The following is a 19,963-nucleotide window of genomic DNA, read 5'->3' as shown; positions in this document are numbered from 1 at the left end:
CAGTATGTTGCTATTTAAATTTACGTTAAAGAGAATTTAAAATTCAGTTTCTCTGTTCCACTAGCCACATTTCAAGTGTGTGATAGCCATGCGTGTGACTGTTGTGACTACCATGTGGACAGTACAGATACAGAATATCTCCATCATTGGAGAAAGTTCTCTTGAATCGTGTTACCCAGGGTTTTAAGATGTTTCAGGGTCCTGATTCTTTTTCAAATTTTTTTGTTTATTTATTCAAAGGGCAAAGAAAGAGAAACAGAGAAGAAACAGAGAGATCTCTCACCTAATGGTTTACTTCCCAAAGGCCCTTAACAGTCGGGGATGGGCCAAGGCTGAAACTAGGATCCAGAAACTGTCTAGGCCTCCCATATGGGTGGCAGGGACCCATGTGCTTGGGCCCTCACCTGCTGTCGCCCAGGGCGAGCACTGGCAGGCAGCTAGCATGGAGAGCTGAGGTGGAACTTGAACCCAGGCCCTCTGATATGGGGTGCAGGTGTCCAAGCAGCGTCTTAACCATTGTGCAAGATGCCTGGCCAGGTTCCTGATTCTCTGACTGAAAGCATTCACTATTTCTCCCAGCATCCCTTGCCATCTGTAGGTTTGACCATACAAAGAAGGGGAAGGAAGGGTGGAGGCTGAGTCTGTACAAGGAACTTAGAAGTGTGCACCTGGTCAGGATTGGAAAATGAATGTGGTGACAGAAATAGCAATGAGGAAGGTAAGATCTGTCCCTTGATCTCCTGAGGCCATTCTATTTTGGGTGCTATTTCTTTGCCATATTGATTTTAAATTAGCTGTTAAGAGCATTTCATTGTTTCACAGTTTTCTAAAGCATGTCTCTGCTTCAAATATTTGGTAGCTATAGAGCCAAGCAGTAGGGGCGAGCAACTAGACCAGCTAGGGTGAACTCCAGGCCACCCTGGGGAGACCCACGGAGCTTCTTGGCATGGTCCAGACCAGCTTGTCAGCGCGACCTGGGTCAGCCAGCTCACCAGTCTTTGCTGCCTCTACTTCCAGTGTTCAGTCCCTAAAATGACCTAAGGCATGAGGTTGTGGAAAGCCAAATGAAGGTATTGCATCATCATTCATCTCCTTGCCTGACACCCACAGGGCCTAACTGTGCATGACACCTCAGTAGGCACTCAGCAGACCTGTTGACTGGGTAAAGATCCTATTTACTACTATGCTATGCATTTTGTAAAAGTGGGACGGGATTCTTAAAATCACAACAGATAAGATGATCTAAGCTAGAGCCTCTATTTTATTTTCATCTTTGTTCTGTCTTGAGTCTGAAGTTTATTTCCTTGAGGAAAATCTGGCCCGTGGTCTGCACTGCAGGGACCCGGTTCCCTATTCTGTTCTCTCTCCAGTCAGTCCCACTTTCTCAGCACCACATGAGCAGCCTTTGCTTGCCAGGCTCTGTGTTGGGTGCTGAGTGTTCATTGTCAACCTCAGGAACACACACGTGATGGACTTCCCTGCAGCACAGCACCAGGGGGAAGAGCAGGCAGCCACCCTTTCTGGGTGCTGTTCCTCTCGCTGTCTTTCAACAGGGCTGCCCGTTCTCCAGATCCCCAGCACCCAGCACCAGTCAGGGCTGCGCCTAAGCCAGCAGCTTGTGGAATATCCCACCAGCCTCCCAGCCTGCACAGGAGCCCAGCCTCACCTCATCGCAGCACCAACAATCATGCCTCTGCCCTCATAGCCTCCTCGGTTTCTGCCCTTCCTTCTGCCCAGCTGGGCCTGCTCCTGTGGACCAGCAGAGCCACTCTGGCTCCTAAGGGCTCTCCTTGTCCTCATGGTGTCCATGGCTTCCATGCCACAGGAACCAAGGACTCTGGAGGACCTTTCCCTCGCTCTGGGGTAAGCCAGCCACTGACTCTTCACATGGAATCTTAGAACCATCAGCTGGAGGAGAAGCCTTGGGCATGTGGGCTCTTGCCTGCCATGGCCCAGGGAGTCTAATCCTTTTGAGTAAGAGAGAGTCTCCCTCACCGGTTCCAGCCTTGACTGCAGTGCACTTCCCAGGCTATCCACAAGGTTCATTTTCTATTTTGCACGTGAGGAGAACTGACAGGCAAAGGTCTGAAGCCTCTGGCCCTGTGATAAGTGAGGTTGGGTGCTGTGAGTACCATCCCACAGCACCATGCCATCAGCTGGGTCCTAGGCCTCTCTTCCTTGCCTTCCCACGAGAAGGTTTCTGTGCCTTTTATTAGGGACTGTTTCCTCAAGAATATTCTTCTGGTGTATAATACGAGTAGAGTCACCAGGGCAACAGCTTCACAGAACACTTTGGCACCTGCTGAACACTCCGGTGCCTGGCACGGTGCCGCTCCTTTCAGTCCCCCAACCAGCGCGCAGTGTGGCTGCTGGAGAAGTAGAGTTCAGTAGCAAAGTGGCTTTACCCAGGTCACAGTGGACTCAGGCCCAGCTTCACTCGAGGGCCTGACTATTTAACCACGAGGCCACATGGCCCTGGCACACAGCACCAATGCTCTATGACAGTGCCCAGGAGTCACAAGGGTCCCTGGGCATGCTTAGTCCCTGTGGTCCCATCAGACCCATTTTGTGGGGGGAGGAGACAGAATGAAGCAGGTAGAAAGCAGTCTTACTGCCCGGGGGTGGGACGCAGGACTCAGCCTGACAGGCGTTTTAGGATAATTACATCATGTCCACACACGCCAGGTGAGGCCGAGGTCTGAGATGCAGGGAGAAGAACCCTGGGAAGAAAGGCCAAGCTCGTTTTCTGGGCATTCCCTACAGAATCCCAGAAAAGTCTCCAGCCTCGTGGAGCACGGCCACGGAGAAGGGATGATCTGAATCCCCTTGTGGCTGTCAAGGAAATGAAAACCTGGGTCAGGGTCCTGGTCCAGGTGCCACCTTGTGCCAGTCATTTCATCCCTGTGCCTGTTTCCTCAGCTGGAAAATGGGACCATTCCAGTGTCTGCCTCATAGGTTGCCATTAAGACCAGTCGCTGATGGCTTTGAAAATGACTGCGAACCGCCCCCCCATGGATTGTGTGGATGTTAATGATTATACCTAAAATCCTGTAATTAGGGTGGTGCCTGTATGCGTACAGTGGCTAAGGAAACTGGTCCTTTTCAAGGAGACTCTGACATTTTAAGCTGAAAGGACCTTCTGAGAGCCTCACTTTAACCCTCTCTCTTTAATAAAGGATCCAGTGCAGCCTGCCTCGGCTCTCCTAGCAGCCCCCACGCTGCCTGCCGCTCTGTGGCAGGTACACCCACGGAAGGCAGAAACTTGCCCAGGATTCCCTGAAGGTTAAAATAAGGAGACTGCATAAGAAGCAATTCACAGTCATCTCAGATCCGTGGCTAAGGAGAACCCCCCACCCCTTCTCTCCAAATGCTCAGCATGTCAGACTACAACAGTGCCCCTCAGTGGGAGGTGGGATTCCTCCCCACCAGCTCTCCCCTGACTAGGGGGTCCTCAAACTGCTGGGCCCTACTTTTGACAGCAAAATGCTGTTTTCCTTCTTTGAGCAGATTCCTATCCTCTGCCTCCCACGCATCTGCCAGCTCCTTTCCAGGGACTCTTCCTTCTGTCTTCTCAGGCGACAGCTCAAGGAAGGACCAGGCCCAGCGTCTTTGGCGCTCCTTGTTCCGAGCAAGGGATAGGTTGATTCTGATTCTGGGAGGCTTCTGCGAAATCAAAATAAACGTCTTCCTTCACCCAAAATAAATTCTGCCTCCTACTTGAGGATTTCTGCTGTAATTTAATGATGCTGGGGAATTTATTATCTTTCCATTTTGGAGTTCAGAAATCCAAAACTGATTTCATTGGCCTAAAATCAAAGTGTCAGCAGGCTAGTGTTCCTTCTGGATGCCTTCGTGGCAAACCTGTCTCCTTGTCTTTCCTGACTTCTAGAGCTGCTTGTATTCCATGGCTCATAGCTCCTCCCTCTGTCTTCGAAGGGCATCGCTGCTGTCCTCATCCCCTTCTTATACCTTTGGGTCTTGCTTCCATTTATTTATTTATTTACTTACTTACTTGAAAGAGCTACAGAGAGAGAGAGAGAGAGAGAGAGACAGAGACAGATAGGTCTTCCATCACTGGTTCACTCTCCAAATGGCCAAAATGACTGGGGCTGGGCAGGCCAAAGCCAGAAGCCTGGAACTCCATCTGGGTTCCCCATATGGATGGCAGGGGTCCGTATACTTGGGCCAACATCTGCTGCTTTCCCAGACTGTTAGCAAGGAGCTGGATTGGAAGTAGAGCCTTCTGCCTCCCAGGGATGTATTAGCAGGAAGCTGGAATCAGAAGCAGAGCCTGGACTCACTTGAATCCAGGCACTCTGATATGGGATGCAGATATCTTCATTGCTGTGCCAAAAACCCACCCTTCCATGAATTTTTTTAAGATCCCTTGGACTCACGTTGGGTGATCAAGGCAATAGTCCCCATATCAAGTTCCTCATTTAATCACAATCCGCAAAGTTCCTTTTGCCCCATAAAGTTGCATATTCACAGGTTCTGGGGATTAAGGCGTGGACATCTTTTAGGGGCCACTTAACCCCTGAACCTTGGATTTATCAGTCAGTAGAGAAGAAAACAAACCCACTGGTACCCAGGAATGGAGGCTGAGCTGCGAGCATCGGGCCTCATTCCCTGGCAAATCCAGAAAGGATGATCCTGGGAGGGATACAGAGGAGGGGTGGGGTTGGACGTGGTCATTCTAGCTGCCATGGCCTCCCTGGGGGCCCTGGGGAACTGATTGGCACTAACGTTGCCAAACTGGTCGTGAGTTTCCTAGGCCCTGTGCCTGACGCAGAGGCACACATGCCCAGCAGAGTAAATCTGTCTGAGACCAGGAGAGAGCTCCATCCACAGTGCTCCTCCTTCTCCCTCATGCCCACCTCCAGGTAGTCTCTAAGTCCTTTCGCTCCCTTTCTAAATGTCCCTCAGGCCTTTTCTCTCCACTCCAGCACCACAGCCAAGCTGGAAGCCCATTCCTGCCCTCCTGGCTCATTGCCATGTCTATTCTTGGCTCTGCTGCCTCTGACCTCCTCACTCTTCAACCCATTTCCCTATCTTGCTGTATTGGTATCCCAAAGCAAACGAATGACTGTGTCTCTCCCTCTGTGGCTTCCCTTTCCCCAGGTGGAGGCCCAAGCTCTTTATCCTGAGTTATGCACTCTCTGCCCACCTCCCCACAAGCCCCAGACAATCAGAGCCAGAGCAAGCAAGTGGCAGATGGGTGAGGGCACAGCTGGGAATGAGGGTGAAGCAGATGAGGAATGGAGGCTGCGCAGATGGTGTTGCAGGGAGGGGACTGGCCAGAGGCCCCTGTGCACAAGATGCAAGAGGCCCTAACCTGCTGGTCGCCCAGGCCCCAATCCACATCACTCCTCAGCTAACCCAGGTGGGCCAAAGGGTGAGCACCAGGTAGAGCCCAGCTACAAAGCTGTCAAATAGGGAATGATTTCTGGGTGCTAGTTATTCTCTTGAAGTCTGGAAGGAAAAGAAAGGAAGTCTTTTCTCTGCATATGGTTTGCCCAGACTCCCGGGATGGGAAGTGTGCACTGGGGCTGGTTGGGGTGAGGACCGTGGCTGACTGAGGGAGTGATTTGGTTTCTTTCTGCATCAGCGATATATATAAAGTGGGCCCAGGCCGCCACCTACCTGAGTCACAGCCACAAAGCTTAAACAACGCTTGCAGAGTGCTCTGAGGCCTTGACTGGGCGGTGTCCTGTGAACACAGAGACCGATTAATCACTGGGACAGCACCGAGTAGGGTGGCCTGGGGAGCAGTTGCCTTCATGTCCGTAACAGTGGGTGCAGCTGAGCAGGTAGTTCACTTGCCGGGTTGCAGAGTGCCCTAATCAGCAGGCTCCAAAGCAGCTCACTGCAGGAGGCAGGTCCACAGGAGCCACTTCACTGGCCTGGCCCTTATCTCTCTGTATTGCCTACAGGTAGGAAAACCTCCATCCCTGCTGGGCAGGGAGACTGGGAGGACTGTCAAGCCAAGGTGAAGCATCCTTTTAATCCCTTGTTAGTCCTGGGTAACCACATGTTCAGCTATGCCAGGGTGAGCCGAAGGGAGAAGCCTTTAGGTTCCACTTCTGGCTGGCTATCTCTGAGCCTGTTTCCTCATCTGCAAAGTGGAGTATTAATAATCACACCTTTCCGCATAGGATTGGCCTTGATGTCCCTAGCAGTGAGAGCAGGAAGAAAATAGTAATAAGGGTAATGATATCACTAAGAACAGCAACAATAGCACTAATAGCCAGAAAGGACACCACCACGTGCCCCGCACTCTTCTTAGCCAATAATTAGCTCCTTGGATCCCCATTTTATAGTCAAGGGAGCCTGTGAACAAAGTCATCGTAAAGTGGCCTCAGAGTTCCCACAGTCAGTGGGAGGAGGAGGCCCAGGCAGTCTGGCTCCACTCAGTTCTTCCCCCGTTCTCTGATGCTGCCTTTATCATTGCTGCCATTATACTCATTTCGGGGATAAGGCTTCATTACGATTATCATCACCCTCCTCCTCGTTGCATGGAGTAAACGAAGCTGGGCCCTGGGCCATGCGTGCTGTGTTGGGGATGGCAGCAGTCCTTGGTCTTCCAAAGGAAGGGAGGAAGTTATCATCAAGATGGAAGTGAAGTGTATGGGTTTCCTCACTCATCAAAACTCAAGACTCAAGGAAATACATAGGGAAAGCAGCCAGTCGATGCTGAAAGAGACTCGAAGTCCTCTGTGCATTGTCCCCACACTCGCTAGGCAAGGGGCTGCCTGTGGGTGACGGACAGAAAATCTCTGGTCACCCAGGCATCCACTGTCATGCTTGGACTGGCTGACCCAGGAAGCTTCTGAGGCCCCAAATTCTCAGCCCGTTAAGATGCTCAGCCCCTGTCCCAGAACCTCAGCCAGTCCCGTCAGCAGGACCCTGGCTCGAGAACTGAAGACCCTGAGTCTCCCTGATAGCCATGGCAGCTCTGGGTAGCTTCCTCTCCCGAACTAACCGCAGAAGAATGGGCCCAGCATCCCTCACCCCCTGGTATAAACGGCCTGGCCAACACTTGCTCTGAACCCTACCACCCCCCCCCCCACTTCTTTGTTCCTCTAACCCCTCCTAAGCTTACTCCTGTACTGGGCCTGCTCTGTGCCCAACTCTGCATTCATGCTACCCCCTCTCCATTCTGCTTGCTCCTCCCTCAGCATCCTGCTGTCACATCATCCCCTTCTCCCATGGATGATGCACCCAGCAGGCCTGATCTAGACCCAGCATAGGCATGGTTCCCTCTCTGAACTCATCACAGTGAACTCAGACCCATCTGTGGACAAGCCCAGAACTTTGGTTCAGAACCATCTGGAACAAGGGACATAGCCAGGGGCAGGCTGACTTTAAGAATGAACAAGGGCCAGCGCTGTGGTGCAGCAGGCAGGTAAAGCTGCCGCCTACAGTGCCAGCATCCCATATGGGCTCTGGTTCGAGTCCCGGCTGCTCCACTTCCAATCCAGCTCTCTGCTATGGCCTTGGAAAGCAGTAGCAGATAGCCCAAGTGCTTGGGCCCCTGCACCCAGGTGGGAGACCCAGAAGAAGCTCTAGGCTCCTGGCTGTGGCCATTTGGGGAGTGAACCAACAGTTGAAAGAATTTCTCTCTCTCTGCCTCTCTGTAACTCTTGACTTTCAAATAAATAAATCTTTTTAAAAAATGAATGAACAGAAGAAAGACTTTCCCAAGCCACCTGTCTTTGAAATGGGCTTCTTGCCAGGCTAGCTCAGTCGGTCAACCATGAGAATCTTAATCTCAGGGTTGTAGAATGTGCTTCTCTATTGCCTTTTGGGTCCCAAACTTGTTTGCAAAGTATAGACTGCAAAATGCATAGCACCCCACCAAGTTCCCTGCAAGAGACACCAACATGGATATTATTCTCTGCCTTCTCCACTTGCCTTTTAGGGAACAAGTCCCTGTCGGGAAAGTGAGTCTCTCACCCTAGGAAAGAACTCAGCTTTAAAAAATTTAGTGCAATTTTCTTTTTATGTCAGATGGTTAGATTTAAAATATTCCAAGGTCTAGATTTGCATCTTCTTAAATTACTCATCACTCATCTCTCATCTACAACCCTTTTTTCATTTTTTGAAGACTCAGTTTTTTGTATTATTATTATTATTGTCATAATTATTGCTATGTGACAGAAAGACACATAGAGAAAGCTCGCATCTGCTGCTTCATACCCAAAAAGCCTGCTATGGCCAAGGCTGAGCCAGGCCAGTGCTGAAAGCTGGGAATTCAATCTAGGTCTCCCATGTGGGTGGCGCTTAGGCCACATGCTGCCTCCTAAGGTGCACCTTAGCAGGAAGTTGGAATTGGAAGCACAGCCGGGACTCAAACCCAGATACTCCAATATGGGATGAGGTGGGTCTAAACCTCTAGGCCAAACGTCCACCCTAAGGCTCAGTTTATATAAAGAATTTTAGTTTTCCTTCAGCCAAGTAGGTTCTCATTTCTCTCGGGGGTGGATTTGACCGTGTATCCAGCTGTCTGGATTAACACTCGGTGAACATCTTCACTGGCCTTTCTGCTGCTCCACACTGCTTTTGAGAGCTGTGGGCACCTAGTGGTCATCTTTCTCCCATGGGAAAGTGAAACCCAACAGGCCAGAAATGCATCTTGCTGACAACCAGCACACAACAGGAAGGAAGAAGGAGGCAGATCCACCTCCATGATAAGGCAGTTTCTTGAGAACAACATGACTCTATGCATGTCTGCCATTGAGCACTTGACATGTTCCATGCATGTGCTTATCGTATGTATCTTCTAAATAATCCTAGGATGCAGGCATCGGGCTGGATATGGTTTACAGAAGCTGTGACTTGGCAAATGTCCTAGAGCAGTAACCAGCAGGTGCGTCGGACACCTCACCCCGATGGCTGAATGCATGTTTACTCATTTATACCCTACATGGTTCCACACAGGGTTTGAGGCACCTCAGAGGGAGCAGTGTGATACAGCAAAACCACACAAAGAGCCAGAGTGAGGAAGCCACATCAAGGCAACTCAGAATACACCATGGCCTTTGCCTAGCAGCACATTGTTTTCAAGTTAAGCTCCAAGCTTCCTGGCAGCCAGAGCAAAGAAAGCCCAATCTCATCCCAAGTTATTGGTGTTTATAGCACAAACACAAGCCAAACACAGACCAAAGGCTTAAAGAAGCACAGTTTTGGGACTGGCTCTGTGGCATAGCAGGTAATGCTACTGCTTGCAGCACTGGCATCCCATATGGACACCAATTCAAGTCTCAACTGCTCCACTTCTGATCCAGCTCCCTGATAATGCAGCAGAAGGTGGCCAAGTGCTCACATTGGAGACCCGGAAGAAACGCCTCGCTTCAGCCTGGCCCAACCCTGGCCATGGCGGCCATTTGGGGAGTGAACTAGTAATGAAAGATCTCTCTGTCTCTACCTGTCCGTCTCTGTCACTCTGACTTTCAATTAAATTAAATCTTTAAACACACACACACACACACACACACACACTATGTTTCCTAAGTTTAAGTCCAAAAGCAAATGTCTCTAAAAGGCCGGTTAAGGTGGCTTGACAGTAACAAGAAAGTAACAGTTGAGGGGCTTTGTCCCAGGGCAGAAGGAGCCATCTCAGCAGCCCCACACAACATGGCCAGGGTGGCTCCAAGATGGTAAGGGCCATCAGTGCCCAGCCTCCCAGCTGGGGGTGGCAGCTATTGCAGACTGGGCTCCCTGAGATTTGCTGGTGAGTTCAAAGAAGCAAAGAAGGCAGACGGGGCAGAGGGAGCAACAGGCCAGACTGTGGTGGCCACTGGGACCTCAGCAGATTTTTGGGGCATGCAGGTGCTGAGATAGCCTCTTGTTGTCTCAAATGGAGGCCAAGGGGCCTGGCCTTTGTGTGTCCCCCCCCCCCCCTCCCCCAACCTCTGGGAGAGGTTTAACCTTGCATGAGGCAGTTTTCCTCAGCTGAGGGCAGTGAGACATTCCTAGCAGCCAGGGCATGGGTGCAGCAGCCCCGAAGATGGGATCTGGGCCAAAACACAGCAAAGAGCCGTGAAGTTCATTGTCCATGACGGAGGCCCCAGCACTCAACAGGCAGCCTTCTAGCCACAGAGCTCTTGTGAGAAGGACACGTCCTCCAGTGGCACAGGCCTCCCACCTGAACTTGGCAAAGCAGGCCCTAGAACCAGCCAAGGCACTTCTGGAATATAGCATCGCCTGTGTTCTGATGCATCAAACTCATGGCACCTGAGGTCCCAGAGGTTGTTCCTTTAGCATGGGCAACGATAACTTCCACCTGGAACCTGTTAAACACCCGACTAGGGCACACCTGCACACACGCACACACAACTTCATAAAGCAAAGCTCCAGACAGTGCCTGGCTGCAGCAGCGTTAGCACTTCCTGGTGAGCCTGCCAAGGTAAACTGTTTGCTGAGCCACAGGACCAGGCAGAATAAGGGGATGAGCTGGGTGGTGCTGTTAAAGGAAGCCTTCCAGGGGTGGAAGAAGACGATAATGGTCTTAGGCGTCTACTTTGTCAAGTTTGCCTGTTTCAGGCTGGGTGAGCAGGTCAGGAGGGACTCGGGGCAGCGGCCATGACCTGCAGAGGTAAGAGTGGAGCAAGGAGTGCATGTCTGGGACATGCCAGGGTCTGAGACCCACGGGAGGGGAGTTGGGAGGGGGCTGGCAGCAGACGGTGGGGGAGACACGGAGCCGGGGAAAGGGTCTGCTATGTGCCATGCCCCACAACCGTTTTCAGCCACGGCGAGGACTCCTCCCTGACCTGGGCCCAGCAGGAAATCCTGGCATGCGCTAGTCGCCAGGCAGGAAGTCCACAGCAACCTGTTACTTTCCTTAATGGAGATCTGCTCTCAGAGGCTCAGAGACGGAACCACAGCTTCATTCATAGTCCCTTTGGTTCCTCCTGGCCCCACCTAGCTGCCCTTATGGCACAGATGTTGTCAGTTTGAATCCGATGCGATGAACTCTTTAAATAGCTCCCCTAATGGATAATCAATTATTTCAGGGCTTTACTGCTAAATCAGGCTGTGGACACATTTGGGGGCAAAGCTGTTTGTATCTGAGCCAAAAACTGCCCTTTCTCTTTTACTTTGTGAACCGGAGCATGTCATATTAAATACCTAATGGTCTGAGACAGGTCTCCTGTGACCTGCAGAGAAAGCTGAAGAGGCTGACTCTCCAAGAACCTCCAAATTACCTGTGTAACTCATGGATCTTTTGAAAGTAGGCTCTTCATGAGAAGAGAGTAAAGGGTAGTAAAATAGAACCTCATGTTAATGTTTAAACTAAACATCTGCTATATTTTTTAAAATCAAGATTAACATAATATAAACACAGTAGTTATGGTTACGCTTTTCAGATTACCTAAACTAAAAAGGTTCTGGCAAGGAGAAAATTTAAGCTGTAGGATAAAGTTTCCATAGATGAATCTCCTGGAAACCCATCAGGAAAGCCACTTTGAACCTTGTATCCAGGAAAGCAAACCCTCTGCAAAGATACAGAGTTGGTGCAAACCACAGCTGGAACCTGGGCAACATTGACTGGGCAGAGTCCCATCCAGTCCCTTGCAGGTTGACCCAGGGGCCACCCAGTGCTGAAGGAATCCTCACTGCTGCTTGACCCCTGCAGACCCCCATCCCGGGGTCCCCACCATGGAGCCACGCTCTCCAACTCGCCACTCTGTCAGTGAGGGTCCATTACCTCAAATTCAAATGTCAGGGGATCCAGGGCCTTCTTCCTGGCCCTCTGAACTCTCTCTCTCTCTCTCTCTGGAATTTCATCCACTCTCTGGGCTTCACTTACTACCAACTTTTCAATCTCTGGCTTGATCTCCCGAATTGTGCCTTTTATGCCTATGTTCTCAAGGACAAGTCCACCAGCATGTCTCTCAGTCACTGCAGTTGCCGCCTGCCCATGTCTCACTCATTGTGGATACCAAACCTGTGCCACCCATCCCATTTCAGAGGGAGGTCTCCAGGTCCACCCAGAGCCTAGGCCAGAGGTCTGAGAGACCCCCTACTGGTCCTGCCCTTCTCTTGCCCTCAATGTCATGCCTGTCACTACTCCATCAGTCCTCCAGAGGATGTCTGCTCCATCTCAGCACCATGTTCCTGGTGACCAAGGCAGCCTCCTACCTGGCCCCGCTGCCTCTGAGCCTGCACCAATCAGACCATGTCATTCAACCTGACTGGCTGCTGCTAGCCCCCCTCGTCTCACGCTACGTCCCTGCAGGCCAGTCCCAAAGCTAGTGCTTTACCCTCCAAGTCGTAGCACGTGCCTTTCCTTCTCTTCCTACACAGACGCAAACCAGGAAATGAAAGCCAGCTCCCACCTGTGGCGCTTGGAGAACACACACTCACACAACCAGGCCCGGAGACTTCCCCCAGGAAACCTGTCTGCCAGAGCCAGCACCCGAACTGACTGTCTCCATCCACCAGTGGCAGGCGGATGTGGGAGAGACCAGTCTGGGCTACGCACAGGAAGGGCTGCACACAGTGAGCATAGATGAAGCCTGCATTTGATAAAGTGGAGGCGCACAGCCATTTCTTCTCAAAGGCACTTTTAAAAGGCTTCCTCCAAGCCTTCAGTTTTGTAAATACTCGGTTTTCCCATCACTTCTCAGCTTCACAAAAGCAGCTAAATCACCAAGTGCCCTTAGAAAGCATCCTCAAGATGGCCAACGCTCAGCTGTTTACCTGCCAGCTGCAAGGACTCCCAAGTCACCCAAGTCCATGAGGAGCAAAACCGTATCTGAGGCTGGGGCCATAATTCGTGGCTGAGATGGGGCAGGAGACCAGGGCAGGGGATGTGTTTGTGGGACATAGTCTGGCAGGCCCTCCTAAGAGTGTACGTCACCAGCTGGCCAAGCCAGGCCTCATCTTCCCACAGCTCCAGTGGGAAGTCACAGGTAGGATGGTGAGGAAGGTTCTCCGTGTCTATTCTGCTAGGCTATGCCAGGAAACACGCCAGGCCCTTAGGAGAGCACCAAGACAGGGTCAGGGTACCCATCTTGCAGATGGGGAAACTGAGGCTTGGGGAGTGAGGAGACAGGGATCCTGATCCGCAGCTCCCAGTCTGTTCAGCCCATGCTGAACCCCTTGAAAATCATCTATGTCAGATCCTTGAACCCAAAAATGGAGAGTAAAGAGGGGATTATTTGACCTGTTTCCAAAGGAGGATTAAATTCCTTTTTGCATCCATTTCAGTGTACTGTCACATTTTTGTGACTAGCCTGGTGTTCTCTGAATCTACTTATCTTTTTATAGTTTGACCTTTACACAGGAAAAACCTCAATGATTTTGCACTGTTTTGAATAAACTAAAATGGATATGTTTTTCTGAATGATTAAAGAATAAAAAGCAGAGCCTGTCCCCATCAAAGCCCTTTAGGAGTAGTTTTCCCTGGAGGATGGGGTTCACGAGCCGCTCCCCGGGGGGCCAGGCCTTCCTGGTGAGGGCGGCTCATGCTCTGCCCGTGAGGAGAGGGAAGTCTCATCCTGACTACAAGGTGGAAGCAGGGCTGCTCCACTGTCCCCGCCCCCTTCACCTGTACTTGCCAGAGTAGCCAAAGCCGTGGAGGCCAGGGCAGGAACACTGGGCTCTGCAGCGAGCTGATGAGATACTGACAGCCATCACCACTGCCCTAGAGAGAGCTCACCTAAGATCAGGCCTGTGGCTCCAGCAGGTCCTCATTTACCTATTGTCATGGCACAGGCACTCCTCGTAAGCACTCGGCCAAGGTCCGGAAGCAAACCGAGGGTGAATTGAAAAAAGCACAAGCTGCTGAATCTGGGATGCATCAGTTCAGCTCTCTGTAAGTGTTTTTGGTTTTCTTTAAAATGTTAAGGGTAATAGGTCTTTATAGGACTGCTGGGAGGTTGATGTGTTTAAAATGGTGAGTGTCTAGCAGGTGCTCAGTAAGTGTACTTTCATTCCCTCTTTAAAAGCACAACTGCATGACCTACACCATACACCGTCCTATCTGCTTGAGCAGTGTGGCTGAAATGTTAGTACACAATGACTTCATGACGAGGTCCTCATTGCGCTGGCCAGCTGGCCAGGGATCCTGATCCCTGTAAAAATTGTGAAAATATGGGAATCATAGAACATCAGGCCTGTCCCGCCCAATTCCTCACTTTGGGATTTGCAGACCACTTAACTTTGTGCTTTATCTCTTGGATTTGATTTTTCAGAATTGAAACCAGGTAACAATGTTTATCAGAACCATGTGTTAAGTAAAGAAGGCGGTCTGGAGTGAGGGCCTCTCCTTCCAAAGCAAACACACGAGGACTGGGGGTGCTGTGGCTGGCGTGTTGACTCTCCAGAGGTGCTTTCTGCTGGCTCCTGGATTCACAACTGTGTTTTGGGAGGTGGTTGCAGCTGGAAATCTGTTGGATTTGTTAATCGTGTGTGTGTTTGGTGCTAGATGATCTGATCCTTGTGCGTCTTGGAGGCTGTTATCCTGGCTGTGGGCTTTCTCCTGGCCTACGCCTAAGGTTTGCGTCTGGTGACCAGGAAAGGCAGTGTGTGTTGGTGCTGGTCACTGGGCCAAGGGTGCCTTTGGTTCTTAAACAGGCTGCTGCTGAAATACATGAGATTTGTATACCTTAAATAAAATTTTTTAAAAAAGAAAAAAACAGCTGCTGTTGGGATATCTCAACAGTCAGTACGGTTTTCTTTCATGCCCTACCACCCACTCACTCCTGGTAATCTGCACTACCTCCCTCCTGTTCCTTTCCCAGGAAGGTGCCCAGGCCTCCCTGCATCTCTGGCTGGGCACGGCTCTGTGCAGCAGGTGCCTCTGCCTTCCTGGCCGCATGCACTGCACTTTCCCAGTGACCTCTGACCTCCTCTTCCTGTCTCTTTTCTGGTTCTAGATTCAGGCCCTCCTCTCCAGGCCATCGTTAGCTAGTTTCTTTTCTCAGCAAACAGCTCTGGCTATTTGCAAGCTTCCTGATGCAACTGACTGTCTAACCTCCTGCCTCCAATGCTTTCCTGGCGCAGGCCCACATTTCCAGCTGTCCCATGCCTTCTCAAACTCATCGTGTCACAAAGCATGTTTGCTTTCCCTGCACCCTCCCTCTGACCCTGGCTCGGAGCCTCTTTCTGCCCCAGCCTCCCTGCTCTGGCCTGGGCAGGACCAAGTCCTGGCAATCTGGACTCTGGCTGCCTGGTGTCCATGGTTGCCCCTGAGGCCTCCTAGCCTCAGCACTTTTTGGTGGCCTTCACATTGCCCCAGGATCCTAGGGTATCACAGCCACTTGTCCTGGGTGCCACCCAGGCAAGGCATCAGGAGCTCCCTTTTAGAGAACACGTCAGGGTACAGCGCAGGGCTTGTGTCGGCGACTCGGCTTGTCTGGCAGCAGTGCTGCACTTGTTGGCGGTGCTTCCTCCACCGTGCGGGCCTCATTTTTTTTTTTTTTTTTTTTTTTTATCATGACCCACCATCCTTCATCTGCCAGGCTCAAGTCCTGTGGGCAGCCCAGCAGGCAGAATCCATTCTCAGTTCCTCCCCTTTTCCTTCCCCTCCCAACCCTTACTTCCACCCCTCCATCCATGCCTGCAAGGGAGAGCAGGAGGGGACCCAGTGGGGAACAAGACAGGGGCTAGTCGGCGCCCCACAAGCCCAGGGCTCCAGCCTAAAGTATAGTGGCCACTCTGGCAGGGGATGGTGGAGGCTGTCCAGGAGTGTGCTCGGATGCAGCTCTGGCCCCGCCTGGTTAGACAGTGTGTCCTCCACAGATGGAGCTCTCCACTCCAGCCCTGCAGCAGGGCCCCAGTGCAAGGTACCCAAGGAGGTTCTTCCCCTCTGTGATCACAGGAGTAGGGTGGTCCTGGCCGGAGGACAGACACTGGGCCTAGGGGTGGGGGACTAGGCGGACCTGTCCTGTAGCTCTGACCATCCCAACCGTCTCACATAGGCCTGCTGTCCCTGAGAGCTCCCTCTCCTGCGGCTGTAGGCCATTCTGGTCACAGCAGGGCAGCCACACGCTGTCTTCCTGCTGGCTTCTCAGAGTTGTTCTGCGCTCTCTCTTCACACCGGAATGCTGAGCAGCAGCCAGCCCCCACCCTCCAACCCTGGGAATCGGCAGTGCCAGCTAATTCCCCACTTAGGAGCACTCACTGGCCCCTGCACAACAGCCCGCGCTTCCCGACCTGACACCGCGCATGCTAAGGTCCCACCATTGGGAGTCCCCACTCCACCCAAATTCTCTCCAGTGCTTGTGAGGCCAGGGTCCATCAAAGCTTCGGGTCCCTCTGTCACCCTCCATTTTGCCTAAATACTTCTAACAGCTGCCTTGTATGTTCTGCATTCTTCTCTGTGTCTGGAAAACTTCTGAATTAAAAGACAAACTGAGATGGATGTTTGGTGTAGCGATTAAACCTGGGTTCAACTCCTAGCTTGGCTCCCAATTCCAGCTTCCTGTTAATGCAGACCACCCTGGGAGGCAGAGGTGATGGCTGAAGTATTTGGGTCCCTACCACCCGTGTAGGAAACGCGGATTGCATTCCCAGATCCCGAGCGGATGCCCTGCTGCCTCTGGCCCCTGGGCCCTGTGCTCGCCACCTGTGGAGTAAGCACAGTGTGTAACACTGACACTAGCACATGCCAGGTGTTTGTGTGCCAGTGCCATGCAGCAGATCTTCTGAGTCTGCAGTCCCTGTGTGGCAGGGTGGGGACTGCCTGGCCAGGGCCCTCACAGCACTTGCTTCCCACCACCCTCAGGGGACAGGCGGGACGGTCTCATGCCTCACTTTTCAGACGCGGTAGGGAAGCCATAAGGTTTGATTGAGTTGCTAAGCTCAGCCTCCTCTCCCGTGAGGTGGAAAACTTCTGCCATTTAGGTGAAGATGTGGGGCAGGGAGCTGGTGGCCTTCAGTGTGCAGGGCATGACAATAGCCACAGGAGCCACATCCACACGCCAGCCTTGTCTGTGTTGGCCCTTTGGCAGTTCTGTGGACAATCTACCTTCAAGACACTTTGATCTGTCACTTAGGGACTGTTAAATCCCCACTTCAGAGATGAGGAGAACAAGGCTGAGATTAAAGCTGACTTTTCCAGGGATCCCCAGGCAGGGAGTGGGGGCTGGTGGCAGCACCCCCAGGACAGCTTGCCAGCCGCCTGTGCAGACCCCTTAGGTAAGCACTCCATCAGCAGGTCCTCCTAAAGCAGAACCCAGCTGTAGGCTGGTGCTGCGGCTCAATAGGCTAATCCTCCACCTGGGGTGACGGCACACAGGGTTCTAGTCCCAGTTAGGGCGCTGGATTCTGTCCTGGTTGCCCCTCTTCCAGGCCAGCTCTCTGCTGTGACCCAGGAGTGCAGTGGAGGATGGCCCACTGCACTCCCTGCAGCCACGTGGGAGACCAGGAGAAGCACCTGGCTCCTGGCTTCAGATCAGCGCTGTGCGCTGGCCGCAGCGGCCACTGGAGGGTGAACCAACGGTAAAGGAAGACCTTTCTCTCTCTCTCTCTCTCTCACTCTCTCACTCTCTCACTCTCCACTCTGCCTGTCAAAAATAAAAAAAAAATAGAATCCAGCTGTACTACCCACCTGACACTTCATCACCCCCTGGCTGCCACTATGCAGGCTATGCAGGGGTTCCCCACAGTCAGATCACTGGCAGATCTGAAATGCCTCCACTAAGTGGCAAATGGTGTTTTTCATTTTATAGAGCCCTTTCCTGTGTTAAGTTTGTGAGCTATTGTCATCCAACACTAATTGAGAACCAAACAGGGATGCTGGGGCTGTGTCCTTGCCCTCCTGGAGTTCTCAGCCCAAGGGAGGCAGAACCACATTTGAGTTCTTCATGTACAGAATGTACCAGGCACTGTCCAGGCAGACCAGAGAGACAGAATACAGCCTATACCTAACCATAGCCAGACACTGCCAGAAGCCTACGTCCAGGTCCCTGGCCCTGACTCGCTCACTGCCAGAAGTGGTTCATTCAGCGATAAGCTGATTGAATTGGAGCTATCCCAGGTTCACCCAGAACTTAGTGGGCATGTCTGTCTGCATTTCCCATGCTTCGCATCTCACAAAAAATTTTGAAATCAGTCTTTTTTTTTAATTTTTTATTTTTTTGACAGGCAGAGTGGACAGTGAGACAGAGAGAAAGGTCTTCCTTTTCCATTGATTCACCCCCCAATGGCTGCTGCGGCCGGTGCACCGCGCTGATCCGAAGGCAGGAGCCAGGTGCTTCTCCTGGTCTCCCATGCGGTGCAGGGCCCAAGCACTTGGGCCATCCTCCACTGCACTCCCTGGCCACAGCAGAGAGCTGGCCTGGAAGAGGGGCAACCAGGACAGAATCCAGCGCCCTGACTGGGACTAGAACCTGGGGTGCCAGTGCCGCAGGCGGAGGACTAGCCTATTAGGCCGTGGCGCCAGCTGAAATCAGTCTTTTCTAAATATTTTTAAAATATCTCTCCCATTTTCCTGTAAGTCATCCTTGCCTCTCTTTTATAAATTGTGAAATTATTTTCACAAATAAATACTCATGAATTGGCATACATTGTCCATTGTAGCAGCCATAGCTATGTACTTGAATATGTTTCCCTTTTTGCCTTGGGTTCCAGGAAGCTCAAAGATAATTTAGAGCTTGATTACAAAAATGAGATGGACCATTGTGGTTAACAAAAGTCTTTTCTTTGTGTTTTTTAATAGATTTTTTTTCAATTTCTTTTATGTGAAAGGCAGAATTACAGAGAAAGAGGGAAAAACAGAGAGAGAGGTCTTCCATCTGCTGGTTCACTCCCCAGAGGGCTAAATGGCCAGCACTGGGCCAGACCAAAACCAAGAGTTAGGAACTTCTTCTGGGTCTCCCATGTGGGTGGCAGGGGCCCAAGAACTTGGACTAGCTTTTACTGCTTTACCAGGTGTATTACTGGGGTGCTGGATCACAAGTGGAGCAGCCAGGGCCCATATGGGATACTGGCATTGCAGGCAGTGGCTTAACCTGCTACACCATAATGTCATCCCTAAAAATGTGTTTTCTTTTTTTCTGACTGGGTTCTAATTTCCTACTCCTTTTTAATAATCTCATATAACAAAATATCTTTTGTTATAAGTGTCTACCAATCCTTTTTTTGATAAAGGATAAATGAAGTTGATTTTATTTTTAAAAGATTAATTTATTGCGTTATTTGAAAGGCAGAGTAACAGATATTTCATCCACTGGTTCACTCCCCAAATGACCACTACAACCAGATCTGGTCCAGGCCAAACCTGGAAGCCCAGCACTCCATCTGAGTTGCCCACGTGGGCAGCAAGGCCCAAGCACTTAGGCCATCTTCTGATACCTTCCCGGATACATTAGCATGGAACTGGATTGGAAGTGGAGCAGCTGGGACTAGCATTGGCGCCCCCCAATATGGGATGCTGGCATTGCAGGCAATGGCTTAATCCACTGTGCCATAACTCGAACCCCCAAAGCCGTTCCAAAAAGGCTATTGATCATTTAAATTATCCTTTTCCAAAGAAGACAGCTTTAATCTATGTTAATGAGCAGGGTTGTCTGCCATTCCATGGTGCTCTTCAGATATGAGTTGTGTTTTTTTTTTTTTTTAAGATTTATTTCCTTAGTTGAAAGACAATTACAGAGACAAAGAAGGAGAGAGAAGGAGAGATATCTTCCATCTGCTTATTCACTCCAAATGGCCACAATGCCCAGGGGTGGGCCAGGAGCTTCTTCTTGGTCTCCCATGTGGGTGCAGGGGCCCAGAGACTTGGGACATCTTCCGCTGCTTTCCCAGGCATATTAGAAGGGAGCTGGATCAGAAGTGGAGCAGCAAGGACTTGAACAGGCACCCACATAGGATGAGGTGCTATAGGCCATGATTTTACCCACTATGCCTCAGCGCCAGCCCCCAGATATAAGTTTTCCAAATTGATGGGGACAGTTCTCGTCACCTATGTTTAGTTTTCCCGAAATGCCATTAGCATACTCGGTATCAATCC

General features: G+C 51.2%; 1 protein-coding gene across 4 annotated transcripts in view; it reads left to right on the top strand.

The window, feature by feature from the left end:
* The window catches only part of SMPD3 (sphingomyelin phosphodiesterase 3), an 82,725-nt gene that overhangs the window by 21,719 nt on the left and 41,043 nt on the right, over positions 1 to 19,963 (top strand). The window contains exons 1-2 of one of the 4 annotated variants that reach the window (XM_070062647.1): positions 9,357 to 10,597; positions 13,723 to 13,822. The exons of 2 other annotated variants lie outside the window; for them this stretch is intronic. The gene's annotated coding sequence lies outside the window, so the exon portion shown is untranslated. Of the gene's footprint in view, positions 1 to 9,356; positions 10,598 to 13,722; positions 13,823 to 19,963 lie in introns of those variants that run through there. One more of the 4 variants, XM_070062646.1, reaches the window with a different exon arrangement.

This window comes from Oryctolagus cuniculus, chromosome 18 (assembly GCF_964237555.1).
Source record: "Oryctolagus cuniculus chromosome 18, mOryCun1.1, whole genome shotgun sequence".
Classification (NCBI taxonomy): Eukaryota; Metazoa; Chordata; class Mammalia; order Lagomorpha; family Leporidae; genus Oryctolagus; species Oryctolagus cuniculus.
This window is presented reverse-complemented; position numbering and strand designations above follow the sequence as displayed.